The sequence below is a fragment of the Hermetia illucens genome, chromosome 5 (assembly GCF_905115235.1).
Source record: "Hermetia illucens chromosome 5, iHerIll2.2.curated.20191125, whole genome shotgun sequence".
In the NCBI taxonomy this organism is placed as follows: domain Eukaryota; kingdom Metazoa; phylum Arthropoda; class Insecta; order Diptera; family Stratiomyidae; genus Hermetia; species Hermetia illucens.
The window spans coordinates 4,683,578-4,711,567 of NC_051853.1; the positions used below are offsets into that span (position 1 = coordinate 4,683,578).

The following is a 27,990-nucleotide window of genomic DNA, read 5'->3' on the forward strand; positions in this document are numbered from 1 at the left end:
TTGCCTTTCTGGATCTAGAGAAAGCGTTTGACCGTGTACCACACGAACTCATCTGGTATGCTTTACGACAACACTTAGCGCCAGAAGAACTCGTGTGCAGAGTTCAATTTATCAAAACTGCTTCGTGTCTCTGTTGGTGTTCATCAAGGAAGTGCCCTCTCACCACTCCTCTTTGTTCTTGTTATGGACACCGTCACACGGGATATCCAACGTCCAGCGCCCTATACACTGCTTTATGCAGATGATATTTCGCTACCATCTGATAGCAAAAATGATCTCGAGTAACTTGTCCAAAAATGGAATGATCGCCTCATACAATTTTTGACGACCGAACCCGAAGAAACAAGGACAATCACTGTTAGCGGCAGTGATCTGCCCAGAACTGAGCGATTTAAATACCTCGGGTCAACGCTATCAACCAATGGAGAACTGCATTATGAAATTGCTTCACGCATTAACGCAACTTGGATGAAGTGGCGTTCCACAACTGGTGTTCTTTGTGATCGACGTATCAACGAACATCTCAAATCTAAAATTTACCGCAATGTCGTCCGTCCTGTCGCTCTCTATGGTTCTGAGTGTTGGCCGACTATAAAAGACAATGAACTGTGTCTTGCGGTAATGGAGACCAAGATTTTACGTTGGACTAGTGGCGTGACACGTTTTGATCACATCCGAAATGGGGATATCCGCGTTCGTTATGGGGTTGCACCGATCGTGGAAAAGTTGCGAGAGAGGCGTCTTCGATGGTATGGTCACGCAATTCGTGCTAACGAGAGTTCACTTGCCATCGAAGTCGATGGTAGACGAAAAAAAGGCAGACCTAAACAACGGTGACTTGGTACGCTGATTGGGGATTTAAAGCCTCGAGATTGCACCCAGATCAGGCATTCGATAGAGCCAAATGGCGTAACCGATCACGACGAGCCGACCCCGCTTGTGAACGGGACAAAGGCTGAAGAAAAGGAAGAAGAAGTTTGGGTGATTGCTCTCCTTATGATCGTCTACGAAATGCACATATTATACACACTTTCATCTATCAGTATCCGCTCAAATAGGTTTGCTCCTCCTACTCAAATCGTTCACAATTATAAATAATTCACCTTGACTTTGTTAATCATATCTGCACCGACTGTAGCTATTTCCGTACTCGTCCTACATTTACCAGAATAGCTGCCACGTTCGTCCAAAAAATCACCTTCAAATCAACAGACCATTATTTGCAGTGAATCGCTGTTCAGTAAACCATTTAATTGCTGCCTTCTCAAAACGTATAAAGTATCTATAATCTAATAGAAACGTTCCCCCTTTAGATAGCTACGAGTATAAACGTGAAATTGTTACTGAACCTCCTTAGGATTGGGGTGTTTTAACAAAGTGCATAAAATGTATATCTTATATAGATAGATACTCGTATACCATATGCATTTCCACATAACACACAAAGCAACTCTCTGAGAAGCAATTTATCATATCACGCAGATTTTCAGATTCATCTCAACATGCAACACACCGCAGCAACCAATTCGCCAGTAGCATTTTACTGGAAACTTTCATTTTGCCACTAAACCAAAATTTCAAGCTACATTAATTGCATTTGATGGAGTTTATGTAATGCTTTGTAACTCTTCTTAAAGTCAGCACGAAAAAGCCGTAATGAGCGAATATGAAATGGTACTTTTAGATTTTCACAACCCAAGCTGAGGAGCACAATTGCATTCGTGATTGGAAGCGAAATTGGTGAAGTTATTATAAGTTTTGGGGCCAGAAAGGTCAACCATATCATTATATTCGTTCTGCTTTTATTGTGAGGGATGAAAAATTCCTATTTCATAGCTGGTTGGCAATCAGTAGAGAGCCATCCCCATGTTTGAGAGTGGGACTCTTCCGACGAAATCAAACTAATGCTCCAGTTTCACGGCATCACTATCCTATCAATTTGGGGGCAGAATTTAGTCCTGTTGAACCCTACTAACAGTTCCTATGAATACTTCACCGAAAACCCAACTGCTTCCCTTCTCCCCATAAAACAGATAGCCCCGGCAGAAGCAACCACATCATCATCCGGTCGACTATTCACTTTTCTAGATAAAGTTCATAAAGGTGCACATATGATCAAATAATGTTACTTGCTACATTCGCTATTAGCTTTTTTAACTGCTTTTTTGTTTCCTCCGCGCACCTATCTCACATTAGAAGAAGCAATAAAACTCGCTATAAAACGAACCGCTACTCAATTTTTTTCACTATTATACACCTTTTTCCATTTTTCCTGGAATCAGATACGGCCAACTTGAAAAGATGTTCATGTAATGGATTGGGGCAACGTTCAAGTTGCTGTGAACTTATCGTCTCCAATTGAATAGATTATAAACTGTCGGTGTATGTATTTTTGATATCAAATTACGGACAGGGCATTTACTTTTCCATGAAGTGCAATTCGAAGTGATTAATTTCTTTGATGTGTAAACAAGAATTAGATCAATTTTTCATGATAAACAAAACTCCTGATAAAATTATATAATGCAGAAATGTCATGCTCAAATGGCATACATCAGAACTTGGAAAATATTTACTCTTACGCATCGCAATGATGCACATTTACTGAAAAAGTAAAACTACGACTTTGATATAGCAAGGAATATAAAAGGAAACCAACTATCAGCACAACCCCCTCTAATCAAAGCCCCAATCATTCGTCAATCCTCGTAACATTCTCAAATCACCATCCAATCCCTGCCGAGTATACCAAGCTGATGATACAACAAACTGACTGCCCTTAATATCGGAAATATATCCCTTCGCACTCACAAACAAATGTGTCCTTGAAATTAATCATCAAATTCAAGCGAGCTGTACATTTCCTCACCAAAATGTCATCAACTTCCCTGAATGCCGCGCCGAAACCCCTATGTCCAGTTATAAATCCTCCAAAGTATTCGACTATAATAAAAAAGCGCTCACACTTTCGCACATATGGGAACCCCCCCCCCCTTAAATGAATTTGAAGACATGTTAGACAACCTTGTTGTCAACGCAAAGGGACGAAGTCCAAAACTGATTGACGGTGACTGCAAGGTTTAAGGGCCGAAGTCTATTAGAGACTGCTGAGTTGGATATACTTTTGCGAACGAAGGTGATCCAAGTACCTTTTGCAAAGGGTGGTCTTACTCCATCATACAGTTAACCTTTGCCAGCCTTGCACTGGAACACGGTACGACCTGACATATTAGGGAGGACTAAACCCACAACAATAATCATCCTTGAACTAAATAGATATCCACAGGGTGGGAAAAGCGCAAACCCAAAGCCGAGAGAGGCATCAAGCTGGTCTGCAGAAGCATTGGATAAGGAAACTTTCCTCGAAATATGGCTAGACCACCCCACTAAGGCAGACGGTACCACGGAAAGAGCTTCCCAGGTGACACAATGCATCGCAAAGGCATGTGACGCGTCCATGCCAAGAAAATGCAAATTTCCCAGTAGAAAACCCAACTACTGGTAGAATAGTGAATTGGATAGTCTTCGATCGGCCTACCACCGAGCCAGACGAACGGCTCAGGGGGCTGTAGATAAAATTGATCAGGGGCAAAAAGAGCATGATTATAAGGAAGCCCGCAAAAACCTCAATGTTGTCATCCAGCGGAGTAAGAGGTTATTTGCAAGGAGCTCTGCTCGGAACAGATGCAAACCCCTGGGGGAGCGCCTATAGAATTGTGGTGGGATGGCTTAGACGACGGTCATCTCCACAGATTACATTCCCCACACTCTCTTGTCGAAAATTATCCAGGGGTTATTCCCCCAGCAAGAGAGGGGCACTGAGACATTTCAGAAAACTTTAAATATGACGGCAATTCCTGCAATGACCACAGACCAGCTGTTGGAGATCTGTTGCAGAAGAGGCAACAACAAAGCTCCAGGTGGCATATCGAACAGAGCACATAAGCTCGCCGTGAAGTCCAGATCGTTATTGTATGGTCATTGAAGCGTGATCACACTTGAAAACGTTCATGCCCGAGGGAATATTTCCTTCAGCGTGGAAATGACAGAAGCTGTTGTCTAAGGTTGGTAAACCTCCAGATGAGCGACCTTCCTAGAGACCCATATGTCTCCTACACACTATGGGGAAAATGTTAAAGCGCGTAATCTATAATAGGTTGCTCCCGGCTATTGAGAGCCAAGGAAGCCTTTCAGATCGATAGCACAGGATCTGCACAGCAATATCAACCATAGATGGCATCAAATTGGTTACATTGCTCTGGATTTTGAAAGAGAAGCACGTAGAGTTGGATTGAATATAAACACCATCAAAACCAAGGTTCTCATTCTGAAATGTCATCGCAATCTCCCTAGCTGGCTTAATGAACAAAGCATCGAAGACATCGATCAATTCATATATCTACGTAGTGTCAGCCGACGGAATCCAGAGCTTCCAAGCCGATTGTTCTTGCAGCTCATCTCCTGAAGCATGATTGGTTCGCTTGTATATCAATCTATCGCATACCTACAGATCAGGGAGTTTGTTGGAATTCTCCGTAATGCGTTCGATCAGTCGCAAATAGTCCGAAAATGTAACGAATCGAAATCCACGTCTGCGATGTTTCCATTTTTCTCCGAAACATCTACCTCCACTGGCGAATACATGGAAGATAGAGAATCCGGCACCATATGTTGTGAGCCCTTCCTGTGTTTGATGATGAACAAGTATCCTTTAAGCTTCAATGAACATCCGGCGAGTCTACCGTGAAGGTCTGACTGGTTCATCAGCCATTTGAGCGAAGCGTAGTCAGTTACCACTCGAATGTTGTGCCTTCAACGTATGCTCTAAATTTGCCCAGTCCCCAGCTTCTTCGACATATACCTTCATTTCCCTCCTCTGTCTTCTGCATCAGCACCGCTTCTGTGCCATGTTGAATTGCGTCACAATATATGGCAAAATGTTTGGAGAAGTCGGGATTGGGCAAGCCCGAAGCCAAAGAGAAACTCGTTTTCAGAGCGTCGAAGTCCGAGATGTCTTCCTCACTCCATCAAAACTGGCGATTCTTCTGAAACATGTCTGTAAACGGTGCAGTCAGCGAAGCGTAATTTGCCACAAATCGCTGAATCGCAAGAAACCGTCGTAGCTGTTTGAAAATTAGATAAGAGGTAGAAAATAAACATCCTTCACGATGACACTGTTCACCTTACGCGCATTAAGGCAAAACCGCAGTTTACCAGGTGTCACCACAAAGTTGACTGACGAAAACCAGGCACTTTACGATTTCTTCATAACTTCAAAAGCCAGCATCCGGTCAATCTCTTCAATTTGAGGACTCCCTCCTTCCCTCCTTCCCCTTAACCGCAAGGCTCATACTGATTATAAGGGACATTCTCCAATATCATGGCCTGAGGATGTCAAGATAAAGTGGCAAGCGCAGAGGCCGCACCTCACAATACATCTTAGGCAGGGGAAACATTAATCGAAGATGTGATCCGCATGGTCGAGCCGTCTTTTTTTTAAGTTTTGTATAAAATAAACCCTTATTAAGGTTTTGTGTGAAACAAAATCTTATTAAAATCGGTTAACTGTCTGTCTCTCCGTCCGTGTGTCTATCTGCCTCTCACACCTTATACCTCAGAAACCATTACTCCTATGCGTTAGCGGCCTGGTCTGATTACGCTTCATGTTAAAATGGCATAATCTGGCAAGTTCTCACACGACCTCCTCGCAGTGGCCGCTGGAAACCGTCTTCGGGCCGGCCAAAAGTCTTTAGGGCCGGGCACTAGAGAAGGTGCTAATAAGACCAAAAACCAAGGTAGAACAGCATACACCGAGGGCTGCGTGGCCATGGGGAGCCTGGTATTTAGTACGCGAACTCTGAATACCTTGGGCACCTTCAGTTTCAAATAAGACCCTTACCCTGTGGTCGAGCTAGCCAGAGTGGACATTCTTCCCGGACTACTCGTGAGACCCCGCTAAATACCATGCGATTTTTGCGGAATATAACAGCAAACGTTTGGCAAACGAGCAGAAAGCGAAACCCACAGCAACAGCCAGCCGACGAGCCACAAACTGCGAAACCCTTCAGCGACGTGGCCAGGAGCCACTCACGTGTGGCGGTGGCGGATGGTAATTCCGCAAGCGACGGACTAGCGCCAGAAAAGTAAACCAGTATTGAGGCCAGACTGTCGGAAATGGTCATTGAGCAACGCCTGGACGACAAAAGCAAACTCCGTGCTCCATGGGTTCCACGTTATAGCTTGCGAGGAAACTTTCTTGGTTTGTGCATTGCTAAGACCAGCGACGCCTGGGAGGTCGTAAAACTCAAAATCATCCCCTACGACAAGATTCCCAGGAGACCTGTCACTCGTATCTGGTTGCCGAAAACCCACATAAGGACATGCTCGTCCAATCCCTGCGCCTTCAAAATTCCAGAATTCGCATGGACGACTGCGAACCCCAGACAAACAGCTAACCTTTTCTGATTCGTATGAAAGGAAAGTGCCTGGAGGCACTTGAAAAGGTCGACTATAAAGTGCGGTTCGGAGTCAGGAACGCAACGACGATGACCTGGATCCAATCGACGCTACCAACGAGCTGTTGGGGAAGATGAGGATCGACCGTCCGACGGGGACTGACGAACCCCCCAAGCAAGCAAATCATGCTGAGGGTAACGCAAATAAATTTACAGCTTGTCTTCCTCCCAGAGGAAAACATCGGTATCGCACTATTACAGGAGCCTTGAGTCGGAGCCGACCGAACCTAAGGGCTCCACAGCGAATACTTCAATTTATTCCACAGCACAGGAGACACTGATCAGGATAGATCTAGCGTATATCCTCGCGAAGAAGAGTCTGCATGCTTTTCTGTATCCGGACCTGAATTTCAGTAACCTAGTCGTGGTCAAACTGGAGCAAGGGGGGGGCGAAAAACATGTATATTTCCTCGACTTACATGGCTCACGAATAATCAGCTCCGCCAGAAGAACTACAGCATTTGACGAGCACAATAGCAACAAAAAGCCTATTGATAGGCTACGCTGCCAATGCAAGGCTTCGGGACAGCTTGGAAATCAACGAGAGAGGTGAGTCATTCTGTAATTTTACTATTGCTACAAACAAATCGTCGTATAACAGGGGCCTAACCTTGCATTTCTCTAGCTCGGAGAACTATAACGGTTGGGAGAAGGTCCTAGATATCACCCTAATAACCGACAATGGGATTCTTAGGGTGAAGGACTGGAGAGTGTCTGACCAGAGGTCCTTCTAAGATCACAATTAAATACTTTTCAGTCTAGATCTCGCCGCAGAGGTCTTCAAACCCTTCAGAGTCCCCAGGAGGATCGACTTCAAGAAGTTGGGTCAAGTAATTAAGAACAAACTCTTCAGTGCGCAAATTGGAAAGATTGGCACTACAAACGAACTTAAGTCGGAGGTCGAAGGGGCTCTGGAAGAGGCATTCGATACCGCCTTTAAAGCCTATGCCCTGCTAAATGCCGCAGGAGGACACTGCCACCGTGTTGGAATGAAGATTTCTCCGGCCTCAAGAAGCTGACAAGGGAAATCTTCAATATCTGCTACAGACATAAATATTGGCAGCCATACATAGACTGCCTAAAGAAGTACAAGTCGACCATCAAGACCGCTAAGAGACGGTCTTGGTTCGACTATTGTTAGAACATCAAAAGCACCAGACTCAGTAAGATTCTGCCTAAGGAACAGAGGAATCCATTCTTTTTAAGGTTTTGTGTAAAACAAAACCTTATTAGAATCGAGACGGTGTCTTTTTTTTTTTTTTTTTTGAGGAGGTGGAAATCTTCAAAAGACTCTGGCCTGGGCACGCCAGAGTGTGGGATTTTTACCCACTAAAACCACCACCGACTCCCCCCCTACCCCGTGGGACCACCTTTAGGTATTACATCACGGAGCGGAGTTAGCTTACTTTAGCTAGGTCTCCTTCCGTCTACCCGCGGGGTACGTAGCCGCGTCTTCTTCACTTCTTCTGTTTTTCGCAGTTTTTCCTGGATTACAGCGATCATGGAATTGATCGCATCCCAGTCTTCCTGACAGGCTACCATTCTTCGGACAAAATTTTCCGGTGATAGCCCTTCACCTAGAGTTTCCTCCAGGTTCCTCCTTTCTTCCACGAACCTAGGACACTGGAAGAAAACGTGCGCCGGGTCCTCTGGGACCCCGCAGTTTGGGCAATTAGGCGAGGTGTCCAATTTAAACCTGTACAGGTATTAACGGTATCCTCCATGGCCGGTGAGAAACTGGGTGAGATTATAATTGATCTCCCCATGCTTTCTCTCCAGCCACTCCCCGATGGAAGGGATCAACCTGTAAGTCCAACGACCCTTTTCTGACTGGTCCCATCGCTGTTGCCACCTGCTTATGGATCTCTCCCTTTCGGCTTTTTTCACCTGCGATAAGGGAGAGATGGACCTGGTGTTATAAATGTTCATCATTTCGGTTGCCAGGATGTCAATCGGCATCATTCCCGAGATGACGAACGCTGCATCGTCTGAGACGGTCCTGGGGGGATGTTCTTCTGTAGACCGCACTCAGTTTATGTGTATTGCCTAAAACCTGCAGTGCTTTTCTCCAAACTGGGACTGCATACAGCATGATAGAGCTCACCACCCTGGCTATGAGCATCCTGCAAGTATGCCGCGGGCCTCCTACGTTCGGCATCATCCTTGCCAGAGAAATACTCGTGGTGGATGCTCGTTTACAAGTATGCTCTATGTGCTGCTTAAAATTAAGTCCTCCGTCTATCATCAGCCCCAAGTATTTGATGGCCGACTTGGAAGTGATGATACGATTCCCAATTCTAATGCAGGCGTAATTTCTTTTGCGGCGCATAGTGATGAGGACCGCTTCCGTCTTTTCCTCCGCGAGTGCCAGTCCAGCACTCTCTAACCAAGCCTTAATAACACTGATTGCTTCGCTTGAGTACAACTCAGCATCCTCGAGATGCTTTGCAACCACAACCAGTGCTATATCATCGGCGTAACCCACCACCGTAGCCTCCTCCGGAACCGGAAAGTTGAGCACATCATTATACATGATGTTCCACAGTAGTGGGCCCAGTACAGAGCCCTAGGGGACACCCGCGGAGACAACGTACTCTTTGGATCCGTCATCGGTATCATACCAGAGTGTCCGCTCTTTCAAGTAGCTATCGATAATAGCGGCGAGGTAAGTGGGAACATCAATCGTCACCAGAGACTTTCGTATAAGGTTCCAATTGGCCGAGTTAAATGCATTCCTCACATCTAGGGTCACCACCACGCAATATTTGCTGGTACAACCCCTTCCGTGAATTGCATTTTCGGCCAAGCCAGTAACCATTTTGATGGCATCGATGGTTGATCTGGCTTTACGGAACCCATACTGCCTATCTGAAAGGCCCCCTTGGCTCTCGACGACTGGAAGTAATCTATTATAAATGGCCCGCTCCAACATTTTCCCCATAGTGTCTAGAAGACATATGGGTCTATAGGAGGACGGTTCACCTGGAGGTTTGCCAGCCTTAGGCAACAGTACCAGCTTCTGCCGCTTCCATGGTGCAGGAAAAATACCCTCCGACATGCTCGTTTCAAACAGCTCCGCGAACATATCCGGTCTACTTTTGACGGCAAGTTTGAGAGCCTTATTCGGTATGCCGTCAAGACCCGGGGTTTTACTGTCGCCTATTCGACTGCAGATTTCTAGCAGCTCGTCCCTGGTGACTGGTGGAATCGGCGTCACATTCAGGGGGCGCTGGAAGGTGTCAGCACCCCCCTCTTCCTGGGGAAATAACCCCTGGATTATTTTCAACAAGAGCATAGGGCACGTGATCTGCGGAGACGATCGGCCTCTGAATCGTCCTGTCACGATTTTATAGGCGCTACCCCACGGATTTATGTCCACTTCCGAACAGAGCCCCTTAAAACATTCCCTCTTACTCCGCTGGATGGCGAGCTTGAGGTTCTTGCGAGCTTCCCTATAGGCATGCTCCTTTCGACGGTGTCTGTCTGTCCGTCTGTCCGTCTGTCCGTCTGTCCGTCTGTCCGTCTGTCTGTCTGTCTGTCTGTCTGTCTGTCACACCCGGTTTATTCGGAAACGGCTATACCGATTGTCACGAAAATTGGTGAGAGTATGTAATCTGGTGATCCCTTTACATGCAGTAAGTGGCGCCATCTTGTGTTAAGTTTAAGGGGGCGCTCCCCGTACATGTGAATGGAGAGTGCAAATTTTTTTTTCACAGAATGTAGCCAAGTAGGGTATCAAATGAAAGGTCTCAATTAGTACTTTTCGAATCTGGTTCAATATTTGATATTAGATGAAACATAGGGGAGTGAGGGTTGAAAATATGACCCACAAAAAGTGTAACAGGTCTCGTTCTCAGAACTTATCCAACCGAAAAATCTGAAAAAAATCACAGTGGTGCATCTCTACGAAATCTAGGCCTCAAAATATATCCGGTTCCGATATCTGCACAAATAAAGTTAATAATAATATATTTCCACAGTTTAGAAATTTACCCGGCATTTTGTTTTAGTTTTTTAGTTATTTGTCAACCAGACATGTGTGTATGTAGGTATATAATATATGCGTGCTAATGAACTTTGCGGGTAGTGCCTAATTCAGATAGATATAAGACGTAAATCGGAAATATGAGTACGATAAATTTAGATACGTGCATATATGTGTACAGTAGGTAATAGGCAGTTTGTTTGTTTAGGGTGAGCGTGATATCTATGGCTCTAATATGTACGTATGTCTCGTAGTTTGGAAAAATATGAAGGATTATGTTGGATTTGTAGCTATATACGGACAGAAAAATGTGCGTCTCTTGAACACAAAACCTTTATACCCGAAGCGCGAGCTTCCGGTATTCCGACTTGTTTAAAAAGTCGGCAGGCTCCTGGACGGAATCTTCAGGTGAAACCTTGGGCCAATATTCTTACATAAGAAATACACAAAACCTTTCATACCTGGAGCGTTTAGCTTCCGATTTCCCGAGATTGTTTTATTTTTATCTTCAGGTTTAGAGTTTTGGTATTTCGCTAGGGGCACGCGAATCCCCGTGTTTATGTTTATTTTCCAGGATCCGGTGCGGACACACGCATCGGAAAGGACACGTGAATTTTGTGGAATGACACGTGAGGAATCGGAGAGCTCAAAGCTCCCCCCCCCCACATTTCCGAGCCTGGCCAGCACAAAGTAATAACCAACATGGGTGAGGAGGAGTTTAAAGTCGCATGCAGTCGAACTCGATCTAACCATAAACAAGTCCTCGGAACTGCATATGTGTATATACAGCACTGCAAAAAGGAAGTGCAATCCAGACACCAATATATGAGATTCTTGGTCCTTTTACGTATAAATATTTATATTTTTTTATGAATCTTAATGGACAATATGAAAATTGCCTTATCATTAGCTTTTTCTTTCTTTCCGTGTAATTATAAAACCACAGCATAAGTCGAACACCATGGATTAAAGAAATAGTAAAATTCATACAGCTCAAACTAAAAACCTCATCATCTTTTCTATTATTATTTTCCAACTGAGCATCTGCAATCATTTTGCTGAAACCACTATTTTTTTTATAAATTAACGACAGCATGGCGCCTTAATTGCTCTTATGATTCAGACTTTTACCAAACGATGTGAATCTCTATAAATTAAAAACACGTTCAGAGGTGAATCATCTTCGTCGTTACCGAAAAGAAAAAAGATACGATTAAGACCGCAGGCATAAAATAACGACCAAAGGCAATAATAACAACAACAAATACAATAACATTGACTGAGTAAATTGAACAGGCTGACCGTTGGACCTACCAAAGTGGCAACAGGTTTTGAACACCGACTTCCCGAGATCTTGAGGAAAAAAGGGAAAAATTAAATAAGAAAACTGAAAGAAAAGGAGAAGGTGCATAAAATGGTTTCGTTATTTACTGACAACTTGATGAATCATCTCAGCCATTTGTTGGGCTGTCTGGATACTCCTTTGTTATAGAACGTAGATACTATATAGCCTGCAACATTCTATGTACCGACCAGAAAAAATGCAGGCTCGAAAATTCTTTGGCAGAAGTTGTATTATATAAAACTGTAGATAATGACATTTAGTGTATCTTTTACCTTCCCAGATTTGTGTCTACCTTTTCAGACAATTAAAAACCAAAAAAAGAAAAAAAAAAACAATTTCGTAACCTCACCTTTCGCTAATACGGGTAACGCCAATGACCGTTGCTAATGATCCAAAATTAATCTTCTCGCCATGAATTTCATCAAAACTATATTGACTTCTCATATGTATCTTGACCCCGCTAAAAATATTTCAAGGACTTTTCACAGCTTGTACAACAACTTAGAGAATGAGTGGCTTGGGCTCCTTGTCTCTAATTCGCACGATGAGTGTGGAAAGTTAAAAACCTTTCAGAAGGTCCAAAAATGAGTCAGAAGAGATGATATCTCCAAAGTTTGATTCAAATTTGATTGAATCTGGAGGTCTCAGGCAAACATGGGAAAATTTGTTACAAAAAATGTTAATGATTGATGTTTGCGGATAGGAAATGTGACTATACAGTAGAGTAGAATGGGGTCTAACAAGTATGGGGGTACAATAGGTGGGTGGCATGTACTGGTATGTATTGGATTCACGGTGGAGAACTACTGTAATGAACCTAGGGGAAATTGGATCACCAAACGACCATCATGAGTGGCCCAGAAACCCCCCAGAAATCTAAAAAGTTGGCGAAATTGACCGTGATTGATCATCCGATTTCCCCTAGGTACATTACAAATGGCGCCCAACGTGGGGCCCAACATTTCTAGGATTCAGGCCTAATTTCCTATTTACAGGTTTTCTGAATCAGTGGAAGACAGCCTGACAACTTCGTTTGGTGGTGTCGGATAGAGAATCAGTAGATTCTCAACATTGTTCCCGGCTAGGCTCCATGCACACTTGCCTTTACATTTCTAGTTTTAGGTTTCACGCCTTTTCCTCCGGAAGCAAGTGTTCCTAAGACTCAATTTCCTTTCCCACCTTGTATAGTAGAGTTTTCCCATCCCTTCCTTGTAGTATACTACGAAAGTAGAGTGATTCTGGTGTGTTCCGTTTTGTTTAAAAGGGTAAGGTGTACACCTCACAAGGGAAGCCTCTCAGATGTCGGTGGAGAGGAAGAGAGTGTCTTGTCACCTTCGTCTTGTGTGGTGTTTTGGGACTTTACGTCTCGCAAGGGAGCGTCTCCTAAGTCTCTGGAATACGGGCCTTGTCGGCTGGAGGCTGAAAGGTTGTGCCGTCCGAGCTCTTAAGAACTGTCTCTTCTTGATTCTCTTGTAGCGAGGAAGAAGCTGAGGTATGTAGCGTGAGGTTGTGCCTGGCCGTCTCCAATATTCGCTCTTTCTCACTTCTGATATCATTCATAGAATTAAAGATGACGAACGCGGTACGAATGTGACAATGGCACCCCCTTCACTTATACAGAAGCAAAATTCCAGGACAAATTTTTACTACATGGCACTGCCAATGCAAGAGGAGTAGCAAACGGGTCGGGATGACAGACTAGCGACACGTTCTTCCCACACCCAACAAAGAGCTCTTGATATCGAAGTTTTCCAAGAATCGACCCTTTGTAGTAACGCTAGTCGGAAACAATTTCCTCACAAAATGCCCACGACAATCACTTGAACAATAAAAAGCACAAGGAGAACCTGGAGCGCTTCAACAAGGAGAACGTGGACGGTAAGGAACTGACCACCAAGAGCATTGTGCAGCCCAAGCCCGTGGTAATGCAACAGACGTTAATTTTGTACAAATGGCACGTGAGGGATCAAAGCGCTCAAAGGACCCTTCTCCCCATATTCCCGGGCCTGCTAGCACAGAGGCGTGCAAGAACGTGTCAACCGAGCATTTTGATGGAGCGGGCGGACCTTCACGAAGCGCGTTCGAATAAGCCACCCCCCCCCCCCCCAAAAAAATCTGAAAATTTTGCATTTTTTCCAATTTTTACGACCCGCGGGTCGTGGAAATTTTCAATTTCATCCGGTTTTATCCAGGTCCTCTGACTACAGATTTTAGGCAATATCTCGCCTCCCCAGCATCGTAGCGTGAAGACTCTTGCATTTCGTAAATCTGAGCCACATCCCCATTCCGACAAGCCATCGTCCACCGAAATCCGAAAATTTTACATTTTTCCCAATTGGAAATTTTCATTTTGTCGCGGTTTTTGCCAGGTCCTTTGATCACAGATTTTCCGCGATATCTCGCATTCCCGGCATCGTAGCATGAAAACTCTTGCATTTCATGAATCTGGGTTGTCTCCCCGTTTGAACAAGCCATCGCCCACCGAAATCCGAAAATTTTGAATTTTTCTCAATTTTTACGACCCGAAGATGGTGGAAATCTTTCGCGGCTTTAGCCGGGTCCTCTGCCCACAGATTTTCCGCGATATTTCGCGTCGTCGGTATCGTAGCGTTAAAACCCTTGCATTTCGTGAATCTGGGGCGCCTCCTCGTTCGAACTAGCCATCGACCACCGAAATGCGAAAATTATGGGTTTTTCCCAATTTTCAGTCCCCGGGCTCGTGGGAATTCTCAATTTCTCGCGGTTTTAGCCGGGTCCTCTGACCACAGTTTCTCCGCGATATCTCGCGTTCCCAGCATCGTAACGTGAAAACTCTTGCATTTCGTGAATCTGGGTCGTTACCCCGTTCCAACAAGCCAATACTCGCTGACTTCCGAAAATTTTGCAGTTTTCCCAATATTTACGACCCGGAGTCGTGGAAATTTTTAATTTTCCTTGATTTTCACCAGGTCCTCGGATTGCGGATTTTCGGCAATATTTCGCATTCCTGGGATCGTAGAGTGAAATTTTTTGCATTTCCTGAATCTGTGCCGCCTCCAAAATCCGACGATTTTGCATTTTTCCCAATTTTTATGAAACGCGGGTCGTGGAAATTTTCAATTTTCCGCGTTTTTAGCCGGGTCCTTTGACCACAGATTTTCCGCGATATCTCGCGTCGCCGACATCGTATTGTGAAAACGCTTACATTTCGTGAATCTGAGCCGCCTCCACGTTCCAACAAGCCATCGCCCACCGAAATCCGAAAATTTTACATTTTTCCCAATTTTTACGAACCGGGGGTCCTAGAAATTTTCAATTTTCCTCGGTTTTAGCCGGGTCCTCTGACCACAGAAATTTGGCGATATCTCGCGTCTCCGCCATCGTAGCATGAAAACTCTTGCATTTCATGAATCTGGGCCGTTTCCCCGTTCCAACAAGCCATCGAGCACTGAAATGCGAAAATTTTACTTTTTTCCCAATTTTCGGTCCCCGAGGGTAGTGGAAATTCTCAATTTTTCGCGGTTTTGGTCCGGTCCTCTATCCACAGGTTTTAGGAAATATCTCGCGTCTCCGGCATCGTAGCGTGAAAACTCTTACATTTTATGAATCTGGACTGCCTCCCCGTTCGAACAAGACATCGACCACCGAAATCCGACGATTTTGCATTTTGCCCAATTTTCACGACCCGAGGGCGTGGAAATTTTCAATTTTTTGCAGTTTTAGCCGGGTCCTCTGACCACAGTTTTAGACGATATCTCGCGTCCCCGGCATCGTAGCATGGAAACTCTTGCATTTCGTGAATCTGGGCCGTCTCCCCGTTCCACCGAAATCCCACAATTTTACTTTTTTGCCAATTTTTACGACCCGGGGGTCGTGGAAATTTTCAATTTTTCGCGGTTTTAGCCGGGTCCTCTGACCACAGAATTTTGGCGATATCTCACGTCTCCGGCATGTAGTGTGAAAACTCTTGCATTTCGGAAATCTGAGCCGCCTCCTTGCTTCAACAAGCCATCGCCCATCGAAATCTGACGATTTTGCATTTTTTTCAATTTTTACGACAAGGGTGGTGGAAATCTTCAATTTTTCGGAGTTTCAGCAAGGTCCACAAATTCTCGCGTTCCCGGCATCGTAGAATGAAAACTCTTGCATTTCATGAATCTGGCGAACAAGCCATCAACCACCGAAATCCGTAAATTTTGCATTTTTCCCAATTTCTACGACCCGGGATCGTGGAAATTTTAAATTTTTCGCGGTTTTAGCCTGGTTGCCCGACCACAGATTTTATACGATATCTCGCGTTCCCGGCATTCTAGCGTGAAAACTCTTGCATTTCGTGAATCTGAGCCGCCTCCCCGTTCTAACAAGCCATCGCCCAACGATATCCAACAATTTGGCAGATTTCCTGGCTGGTGGAAATTTTCAATTTTTTTCCCCGGCATAGTAGCGTGAAAACTATTGCACTTCGTGAATCTGGGCCGCTTCCCTGTTCCAACAAGCCATTCATCATCATCATCAACGCCGGAACAACCGGCATCCGATCCTTAATGCCTTAATAAGGAACTCCAGACATCCCGGTTTCGCGCCGAGATCCACCAATTCGATATCCCTAAAAGCTGTCTGGCATCCTGACCTACGCCATCGCTCCATCTTAGGCAGGGTCCGTCTCGTCTTCTTTTTCTACCGTAGATATTGCCCTTATAGACTTTCTGGATGGGATCGTCCATTTCCATTTTCCAATGACACATATAAAGAGAATACAAAAAAGATAGAATACCCTCACAAAAAAATGTTCATTTTCTTAACCATTCCATGATCATAGGCTCTTTTCATCAAGCTGAAAGAAGGCAGGCCTCCTGTGCAAGTCCTTCGACATGCTTGGAGTAGCAAGAAGGGGGATATCATATCTTTCTAGTGAATTCAAACCGTTAGCATACTTACGCCGAATTTCAATCTAGGACTCAAAAGAATAAAATGGTTCTGAAACAGTCGAGAGCATTCTGGGGATAAAAGCAGCAGTTCCCAGCTTTGAACGACACCTACCCTTGAAAAACGGGATCTAGATTCTTTTATAGACAAGGAAGACATAGAGGAAGCGATAAGGTACATCTCATCATCATCATTATCAACGGCGCAACAACCGGTATCTGGTCTAGGTCTGCCTTAATAAGGAACTCCAGACATCCCGGTTTTGCACTGAGGTCCACAAATTCGATATCCCTAAAAGCTGTCTGGCGTCCTGACCCACGGCATCGCTCCATCTTAGGCAGGGTCTGCCTCGTCTTCTTTTTCTATCGTAGATATTGCCCTTATAAACTTTCCAAGCTGGATCATCCTCACCCACAACCGGACGGTCATGATATCGCTCATAAATTTCGTCATTGTGTAAGCTATGGAATCGTCCATACTCATGTAGGGAGCCAAACATTTTTCGGAGGATTCTCCTCTCGAACGCGGCCAAAAGTTCGCAATTTTTCTTGCTAAGAACCCAAGTTTCCGAGGAACATATAAGGACTTGCAAGATCATTGTCTTGAACAGTAATTGCTTTGACCCTATGGTGAGACGTTTCGAGCGGAACAGTCTTTGTAAGCTGAAATAGGCTCTGTTGGCTGACAACAACCGTGCGCGGATTTCATCATCGTAGCTGTTATCGGTTGTGATTTTCGACCCTAGATAGGATAAATTATCAACGGCCTCCAAGTTGTATTCTCTTATCTTTATTCTTCCCGTTTGACCAGTTGTTGGTTGGTTGGTTTTCGGTCCAGACATTGCCACCATATATTTTGTCTTGCCTTCATTGATGTGCAGCCCAAGATCTCGCCCTAGTCGCCGCCTGCTCAATCTGGATGAAGGCAGTTTGTACGTCTCGGGTAGTTCTTCCCATGATGTCGATATCGTCAGCATAGACCAGTAGTTGGGTGGACTTAAAGAGGATCGTACCTCTCGCATTTACCTCAGCATCACGGATCACTTTCTCGAGGGCCAGATTAAAGAGGACGCATGATAGGGCATACCTTTGTCGTAGACCGTTGTTGATGTCGAATGGTCTTGAGAGTGATCCTGCTGCTTTTATCTGGCCTCGCACATTGGTCAGGGTCAGTCTAGTCAGTCTTATTAATTTCGTCGGAATACCGAATTCTCTCATGGCCAGGTACAGTTTAATCCTGGCTATGCTATCATAGGCGGCTTTAAAGTCGATAAATAGATGGTGCAACTGTTGTCCATATTCCAACAGTTTTTCCATCGCTTGCCGCAGAGGGAAAATCTGATCTGTTGCTGATTTGCCTGGAGTGAAGCCTCTTTGGTATGAACCAATGATCCCACCCCGCTATTACCCACCGAAATCCGAAAATTTTGCTGTTTTCCCAATTTTTACGACCCGGGAGTCGTAGCCAAAATGTTGTCAAATGTGTTACCTTTCCAACGCATGCTTACACTTCGAAATCAGTGCAAAAACACCATCGGACGAGCTCTCTAAAAAACCGACCTATTTGACCCCACTCTACTCTAATGAACAAAAATATTGTATTGAGTTCTGGATATACTCATATCTCAGGGAAAAGGCTTGCTAACATCCTAATCAGCGCACTCTTTACCTGCCAAGCGTACCTGCAAACTCCTCTTCCCATAGGTATTGCTACCATTTCTCTAGGCGATTGTAGGGGCTGTCCATATGCAATATAAATAACCAAGATGTTGACGAGGAGATAAAAGACAAAAGATGTATTCCATAAACTACACGCACTTTTCTTGAGAGACTTCTACTTTTTTTTCATCGAAACCGGTTCGACTTCTTCAACCTGTGCTATTAAGTGTGCTAGTGAAGAACTAGTTGAGGTATCGGATCGGTTGACATAACGCAAATATTGTAAGGTGAATTTGAATTTGTTAAATAGTTCATTAAACTTGCTGTCCCCGGGTGCGATGACTTGCCAATTATGCACGAAAAGATTTTAGATATTTCAGTTAAACCAGAGAAACAAAACGTATCACTAATTCTTAAGCTCTTAGTCCCGAATCAATCATTTTGAGAGCAGAAAAGGAGCTCAGATATTGAATGATCCTAACTTCAATATCTTTAGATTTTATCTACTGGGAAACAATCTCACAATGCACGAACCTGTAGTATCTTTTGCCACTTGATTAAGTTTTTCCAAGTTATCTTTGAGAGGCTACGGTACTTCAATGTTGTTATGCATGGACCAGCTTTCCAGATCGTCTCCAGTGAATGCAATCTAAACTAGTTACGGACATGGTATGGATTTTCAGTGGCAACGGAGAGCCATGAAGCAGCAAACGCAGTACCTCGAGAGTGAAGCAAGCAATCCACGGAGGTGATGTTTTGCTGGCCGGTTTGGTGTTCGGTTGGTTGATGGAAAGAAGGTTACACTTTGCCTGCCGCCACTCCACTACCGGTTACCTTTAAAATGTGAGTAGGCAACCGTACCGGCGCGGCAGATAATACGCTGGTCATGGAAGGCTACGTCCATGTACGTACTCATTTCTAAGTACCTTGTTGATACCTTGCAGGTATAAATACAGCCCAAGCCCACCAACGTGAACACTCATTTAAGCATATATGTATGTATGAAGTAAACCATGTAATAGACCCGCAACAAATCGACCAAGACTCCGGCTTGGCCAGGTTACCTTTCAAGAAATTCATTTCTTTGTTCCACGTTCGGAGTTTGCATCCATTGTCCTAATCTTCATGAACACTGATCCGTTTCTCAGTTTGTTGTTCTCTATTTTTTCGCTGCCGTTGTTATTTCCAGTTGGTTGCGGCTTCTAAGTAAAATTTGCAGCTGCTGCTTCTTATGCAGGTAACACACAGGTAAATTTCTTCGGGTACCTTCTTGCATCTCGTCTTCGTTATTGGTTCGAACCCAATAGCGCCGAACTACTTGCATTCACAGATCGGCTCACTGGACTATGTTGCAATGCTTCAATGAAATAAACTCGTTTATGGTGAGCAGTAAACTCAAGAATTAACAGCAGAGGTGTAAAAGTTTCGCAGTTTATGTATCTTTTCATGCTAATTAGTTGAATTTAGAAGCTGATTAATGGGAGGGGGGGCCTACAAATAAGTTCTGTTGGTTTTCACAATAGATGGCGTAGCTTGTTTTTTATTCCATTGATCGACATTTCCAAACATTCATCGGAAAGCTACTGTCAATAGGCACAAATGTCAGTATAAATTATTTAATTGAAGTGTAAACAACAATACTTTTTTCATCAACGAAAATGGCTAATTTTGTACTAAATAATGTGTTTTTGCGGGGAGTTCTACTTCATTATTTCAATATGAAGAAAAAAGCAACCGAAAGTCATCGCATTTTGGTGGAAGTTTATGGTGACCATGCCCTATCTGAGCGAACGTGTCAGAGGTGGTTTGGACGGTTTAAAAGTGGCAATTTTGACTTGGAAGACGAAGAGCGTGCCGGACGGCCAACAATTTTTGAAGATGAAGAATTAGAGACATTGCTCGACCAAGATCCATCGCAAACGCAAGAAGAACTCGGAAAAACACTTGGAGTCACTCAGCAAGCCATTTCCCACCGTTTAAAAACAATGGGAATGATCCGAATGGTCGTATGAACTGAAGCCAAGAGACTTCGAACGCCGTTTTTTCACGTGCGAACAATTGCTCCAACGACAAGAAAGGAAGGGTTTTCCGTATCGAATAGTTACTGGCGATGAAAAGTGGATCCATTACGATAATCCCAAGCGTTGGGCAACGTGGGGATACCCCGGCCATGCCTCATCATCGACGGCCAAAGCGAATATTCATGGTGAGAAGATCATGCTGTGTATATGGTGGGACCAGCTGGGTGTGGTATACTATGAGCTGCTAAAACCGAACGAAACGATCACGGGCAAACTCTACCGACGTCAAATGATGCGTTTGAGCCGCGAACTCAAAAAAAAAACGGCCGCAATACCAGCCATGATAAAGTTATTTTGCAACATGACAATGCTCGTCCACATGTTGCACAGCCTGTTAAAACATATCTAGAAACGTTGAAATGGGAAGTCCAACCCCACCCGCCGTACTCTCCAGACATTGCTCCTTCTGATTATTATTTGTTCCGGTAGTTGCAGCATGGCCTGGCTGACCAGCACTTCTCCAATTACGACGAACTCAAAAAATGGCTCGATGAGTGGATAGTGGCCAAGCCGGCCAATTTTTGGCGCCATGGTATCTATGAATTGCCTGAAAGATGGAAGAAAGTTGTGGCTAACCATGGGCAATACTTTGAACAATGAATGTATAACCAATTTTTCACAATAAAGCTTCAAATTAAAAAAAAAAAACCGACAGAACTTATTTGTAGGCCTTTACTCAAAACAAAAGCAAAGATTCACGTGCACTATAACGCAGTTCTCCATTGACTGATAGCATTGACTCGAGATAATTAAATTGCTCAGTTCTGTCAATGGTAGTAATCTGCCCAGAACTGAGCGTTTTAAATATCCCGGGTCAATGTTATCAGCCAGAACTTCGTAATGAAATTGCTTTACGAATTAACACAACCTGGATGAAGTGGCATTCCTCAACTGGTGTTCTTTGTGATCAACGTATCAGCGAACATCTCAAATCTAAAATTTGCCGTAATTCCGTCCATTCTGTCGCTCTCTATAGTTCTGAGTATTGGCCGACTATAAAAGACAATGAACGGCGTCTTGCGGTAATGGAGACGAAAATGTTACGTTGGACTAGTGGCGTGACATGTTTTGACCACATCCGAAATGAGGATATCCGCGATCGGTATGGGGTTGCACCGATCGTGGAAAAACTGCGAGAGAGACGTCTTCGATGGTGTGGTCACGTAATTCGAGCTAACGAGAATTGACTTGCCAAGATTGGTCTGAACGTCGAAGTCAATAGTAAGCGACCAAAAGGCCGGCCGAAATAACCATGGCTTGATGCGCTGTATGCCCCCCCCCCAATATGCAGCGTAGTGCCTCTGCCATAAGTCCGCACCATCGCTATCGATACTTGCCAATATATTTCAGCATCCTCCACGGCTTTCTAAGAAGCCTTTACTTTTCCTGCACTATTTTGCATCACGTAGCACTAAGGTGGCCCACACGTCGACTATTCTGGGATAATGCCATACATGGTTTAACAATCAACAATACTGCGACTTTCACCTTCTAATAAACAGGCTCAGGAGAATCTGACCAATCCGCGAGCGAATTTCTACATTTGTTATCGTCTCAGGCCATAACGCCCCTTTGGAGAACTGTTTGCTGAAAGATACGCTTTTAATTAAAGCCAAGGATCATACCTATCTCCGCGAAAAGAGTAAATTCGAATTGCATTCTCTGATCCGTCGTGATTACGGCTTGAACAGCAAAACGCGGAATCCACTCTAGACAGAGGGCCTCGGCACATGATTGTGCCGTAATGTCAGACAGAGGTAATGCTTCAGGCCACCTCATAAACCTGTCGATGATTGTGAGCCAATACTTGAATCCATGCGAGTCACGCAAAAGAGCGATGATAGGGAGATGGATGGTTGACCTAGGGAAGACCCCTACTTCCTTTCGTATGTGCTTATTGACCTTACGCTTCTGGTACAACATGCACTGTTTGGCCCACGAGTTTACGTCCTTGTTCATGGACGGCCAGAAGTATTTTTCAGTGACTAACCGGTTCATCGTCCTGATGTCTGGATGCGCAAGATCATGTAATGCGTGGAATACTTCCCTGTGAAAATCGGCCGGAATGGATGGCCAGGATCCCTTATCTAAAGTCTCCCAGAGTAAATAGAAGCTTGAGCCGAAAATAGGAGACCCATTTAATTTGTATTTGGAGTTGGCCTTTAAGCTCTGAAGCTCTGCGTCGTCCTTTTGTGCCTCGGCGATTACCGTATAATCGACGCGACAGGGACTCTGACCTCCGAGATTTGCGACAAAGCGTCTGCAATAACATTGTTTTTTCCAGACACGTGTTTGATATCAGAAGTAAATTAGCTAATATAACTCAATTGACGAAATTGGCAAGAGGATGCTTTGTCGGGCTTTTGTCTAAGCGCGAAAATAAGGGGCTTGTAGTCCCAGAACACAGTAAACGACCTACCATAAAACGAGAAACTGAAGTATTTATATTTATAGCTAGGTACACGACGGGTAGCTCACGATTGTAAGCGCTGTAGTTACGTTGAGCTGTGTTGAGTTGTTCCAAAAAAAACCTCAACGGTTGGCAGATTTGATTCACCCGTTGGTGAAGAGTGGCGCCTACCGTTGTATCTGAAGCATAGACTAGACTAACACAGCTAGGGGTGCGTCTGGCTGAGGAAATGCCAGCAATGTTGCATCAACAAGCTATTGTTTGACTGTCTCAAACGCATGGACGACCTCAGCAGACCACACAACCTCGGAGGAGTCTTTGGTATTGGGCCCAGAGAAGAAGGTGTTAAGGATCGCTTGATGATGAGCGGCCTATCGTCGTTTCATAGAAGTTTAACATTCCCAAAAACCATCGCAGATCCTTCACCGTGGTTGGCAGGGGAAAGCTCTTAATCGCTTCAACCTTGTCTTGGTCAAGTTGGATATCGTCAGGAGTTATTAAGTGGCCGAGAAATTTTGCTTTCTTCTGTAGAAATCTGCATTTTTCAACGTTTAGGACAAGTCCGGTCTGAAGGAGACGTTGAAAAATCCACTCGAGAAGCGACCAAAACATCATCTATATAAACGAAACAAATGAAATGAATGAACCTGTGGAAAGTCTGCGCATCGCTGCACAAGCCGAAAGTCATCCTGGTGAACTGAGGTGTGCAGATAGCTGCATTCGGAATGTCTTCCGGAGCGACAAGGGTTTAGTGATACGTCTTGGTTAGATTCGAGGTCAGTTCGTAAGCAAGTGCGCAAAATCATGGATGGGTGGAATGGGTATCGGTTTTTTTTTATTAAGGCAGGCAAAACCGAACCGCCAGCTCCCCGCGGTGCCTGCTAGATAACGCCAATGACGGTCGTAGCGAGTATATTGTCACCTACCAGCGAGGGGCCCGCAACCCCTACTGGCATTATCTTTTGCCGCGCAACCAGGGCCAACCAGGCCTCGGACCAGAAGGATTCAACGGCAACGACTTCAGCAACGGAATATGGTTTACTCTTTTCGAACTTGTAATGACAATAATGAGCATAAACGGTGGTCAAGGTAGTGATAGAGAGAAGAGCTAACCCCAATACCTAAAAGCAAAGTGTTCAAATTGACCATGAAGGTCTGACCGTAAATTCTAAAACTCCATCGAAGTGTTCTTTGGACACATGCTTGCATGCCTCTGTGCTAGCCTTCAATCCCGCGCTGTGTGGTGGTGTTTACACAAAACCTTAAAAATGAAAAACCAAGAGCAGAGACCAATCAGAAAACTACAGCATTCGGTCACCACAATTTTTTATCGGGGCTGAAGAGGAAGGACCTCCCTCTCCATAGACTTCTTACCCCTTTCAGAGATGGGGTTGAACATTTTCAATCCCCACCAAAGTGTCCTTTGGCTTCACTCTCATTTAACGGCGGTAAGAGTACCAGAAATATTAAATTTCTTGAGTAGTTTTGCGTGTCACAGTTAGTCAAAACTCGAAAGTACCTGTTCAGGCGAGAGAGAATTCTATGAGCATCTTCAGCGGCAAACACTCTAAAATGAGCCGTCGTACATCAATGGAGCAGCGTGAACTGGTAGGTAGGTAGGTATCAATGGCCGCTCCGAGGAGCCTAATTAGCGCTTTGGTGCGCCGTTTTGATGCCACAAACTCCTAAGATCGTGTCTGTTGTTATAGGAACAGGGAAGCGGAGTCCAGCTGGCTCGGATCTTCAGAGCCAGCCCGTAGCATTCACGAAGGAAAGCAGCTCTCCGACCCTGTAACTAGAAATCTCACTGAGGTCCCCAAAAAATGGTTTACCCAGTGTCCGCAGCCGGGGAGCACATAAATAAATGGAGAGGTCAAATTTTCGGCTCGGTGGGATGTCTTTTGTATGGCACAAAGCAAATGCTGACCTGAATAAAGAGAACCTCAAGACAACTGTGAAAGATAAAGGTGGTCATCTGGGGGTTTGAGCCTGTAGGTCCGCAGCCGGAGTTGGTAGTTTGGCTTCTATTGAGGGAACAATGAACAAAATGCAGTACCTCGATATACTAAAAAAGATTACTGCAAACTGCCGAAAAACTGGGCGTATGGGAAGATTTCCGTTTCTACCGACATAATGATCCGAACCGCAAGTCCGATATAAATTTAGCCAATTTGCGACCGCCCGCATGTTAAATCACCACCGGTAGAGTCTCCTGATATAAGAAGACTACTGGTAGAATGGCAAAAACTTACTCCTGACTTCACACAAAAGGTGATAAACACAATGCCAAACAAGCTCTAGGCTGTTATTAAAACGAAGGGAGATCCAACTGAATATTAATTATTACCGTACATTTTTTTTAACAATAATTTGAAATTGTATCAAATAAATTGTGACCTAAAATATTGTACTTTTTTGGTTCTCACGTTCCCTAGCTGTTACCCTGTTCTGTGTAGAAAAATAAAAACTTTCTAATTAAATAACAAACTTTTCTTTAAAATAGCATTCAAACTGTTTTGATATCGTAAATAGTTTTTGTACTACGGCAACATCAATTTTTTTGAAAGCACTGCATCAAATAAGCTGGGAGCCATTGTTTTCTTTAAGTACCTGCTTTCGATTTCGATAATTTGAATTTTGGATAATTCGAATTTTGGTTAATTCGAAATTTGTCATTGATCCCCTTAATTTCGAATTAATCAAGTTCGACTGTATTTTTTTTGACAGGAACGTAGCGTCCAACCTGCTACCAGCGCAAAGAAATTAGGTATTTGTCAAACATTCAAGATATGCCAAGACTAGGACCAAAACACTCGCAAAAGCGTGAAAACACAAATCTTGTAGAGGTAAATTATCCGAAGATACTCGAAACCTCTCCATAATCCTCGGACTGCAATATTATTGAGAACCTGCGGGATTATATCGCTTGCTTTTGCTATTTTGTTAACTACTGTACAAAATGCAACCTTACCTTGTGACAAATTTGTATAATAAAGCGTGATTCAAGATAAAGAACCATTACTCAGCACTACGAAACACTAGAAAGAATTTAATAAAGGAAATTTTCTTTGACTGGTAGTCAGCCAGTTTCCGCTAAGCGTTATTTTGTTCTAATAAAACACGGGAATTCTGGTTAAATTCTAACAGACCATATTTTACTGAGGAGTAAGTTACCATGATGCGGAAATTACCCCTCAAAAGTAGCGGAGCGTGGCAATCTGAGCCTGTATCTGCGGCGGTTGTTAAATTCAGCAATGAACTTCGAAAGTATTCTAACGAAGAAGGTAGCAGTTGCAGTTGGATCTAAAGTCAATTCGTGTTCGTTTCGAGCCAGAATTTTAAACTCATGGATATGGTATTCTTGCCCACGTTTTCCATAACAACAGATGAATGCGAGAAAGATTGGCTGTTATTCCATTTCTAAACCCAAATCATCAAATCGGGGGTCAATGTATGGTCAAAATTAGCGTCAAGAACGTATAATTCAGTTGGTAAGGCTTGTACCGATGACTCCATGCCCAATTTTTTTATTTTATTGTTGATAAAATTTAGCTTCAGTTTCAATATTATCGATAATGAATGAACAAAGCTTGTAGAGCACCCCTTCCCAGAACCCAAGATCAAACCAGCGAACCAGTTAAACTTATCAGAAAGGCGATTGCATTATCTACAATTTTTTGCTGAGACGACCTTTTTCAAAAATGAGATCAGCAGTTGCAATGGTGGTTCGCCGACCTAATGCTCGGAAGCCCTGCAGACTTTTTCTTTCCGCATGGTGAGACCCGTGTTCAACGGCCACCAGACAACAAACCAACAAGCACACAAACAAACTGAAAGGTGTTTCGCCAAGGTACAGCCAACACAGGGACCGTCGCAGACTGCAGGTCTTTATTTTCAAGAGAAGAGAAGAACAACAAAACCACTTCAAGGCAGTCCATGTTGTCGGTTCGGCATGCACTCATTCATTAATTCATGCAATTGCATGGTAAACCCACAAGGGATCTGTAACCAACCTGGATCGATCCGGAATTCGCATTCCGGAGCGTGAGATCTCCACAGCAGCTCCGCAATTAATCCTGTGATCGCAGTGAAATTTCGCTAATTTCGTTAGGCTGAAAAATTGGAATTTTCTTCTTCATACACTTGGAGGTGAACTTTCCACGACGAGGGCACTTTTCATTGAATTTTCTCAATTCTCTTCACCTTTCGCGATCACTCACTGCACCACTGATTTATGTAGATCAATTAACGGAGTTTTACCTGTTGCCAAAAAAAAACAATCAAAAAGCAATCGCAACAACGACGTGCACAATTATCACGACAACGAACGATGGGAAAGTCGACTCACACCAAGTTTCCCCGGAAGTAGGCTCAAGTGGAAAAGTTTCACGGAATCGGTAACCGTGACCTTTTTTATTCAACGGCAACGGGTTGATATCGAAGAGTCGAAAAATTGAATCCGCACTTCACAGAGTTGCACTGCGCTGGCTGATATGCCGTGTATCTGTACCTGTGCAATCCAGGTGAAAAGTATCTAACAGTTACCCGCGATCGGCTGACGAAAACCGCGACGCGAAAGGTAGACGGTGGCGAACAGCTGCGACCCAACAACCGACCAGGTACCCAACTGACGAAGCGACTGAATGTCTCACGATCGCCCGGTGAGACTCAAATCCAGTTACCTTTGTCGACCTGCTGATTGCTTTTACACTCACCTGGCCAGGTGAGATAGTGCAGCGTTACCATCCCAGAGTCGAGTGAATGGAAATCGATAGTGCAAACACGGGCACCGCTGCAACATACAAGAAAGCAATTCTTCGCTATCGAAATAGTTTTCTACTGGGAAAATCGCCCCCGATTAGTTCAGATGCACATCGACACGCCAGAACATGAATTATCAGCTTTATTTCGTATAGAGCACAATATTACGAAGCCCCAGCTAAGATAAGAGGTTCAGAGACTCTGATTTTGTAATAAAGATGACGATGACCAACGCGGAGCTGATATGGACACCAATTCACATCGATTCCGCGAGACAACTAATTGGAGACGCCCAATGCCGCCGAGCCATGATAAGCAATCCACTGCATA

The 27,990-nt window shown here is 44.2% G+C and overlaps 1 protein-coding gene across 1 annotated transcript in view; it reads right to left on the bottom strand.

Annotated features, from left to right (window-relative positions):
• The window catches only part of LOC119657852, a 181,611-nt gene extending 153,842 nt beyond the window's left edge, over window positions 1-27,769 (bottom strand). Inside the window, exon 1 of the mRNA XM_038064975.1 lies at window positions 26,913-27,769. The gene's annotated coding sequence lies outside the window, so the exon portion shown is untranslated. The remainder of the gene's footprint in view (window positions 1-26,912) is intronic.
• Between the last annotated feature and the right edge of the window lie 221 nt (window positions 27,770-27,990).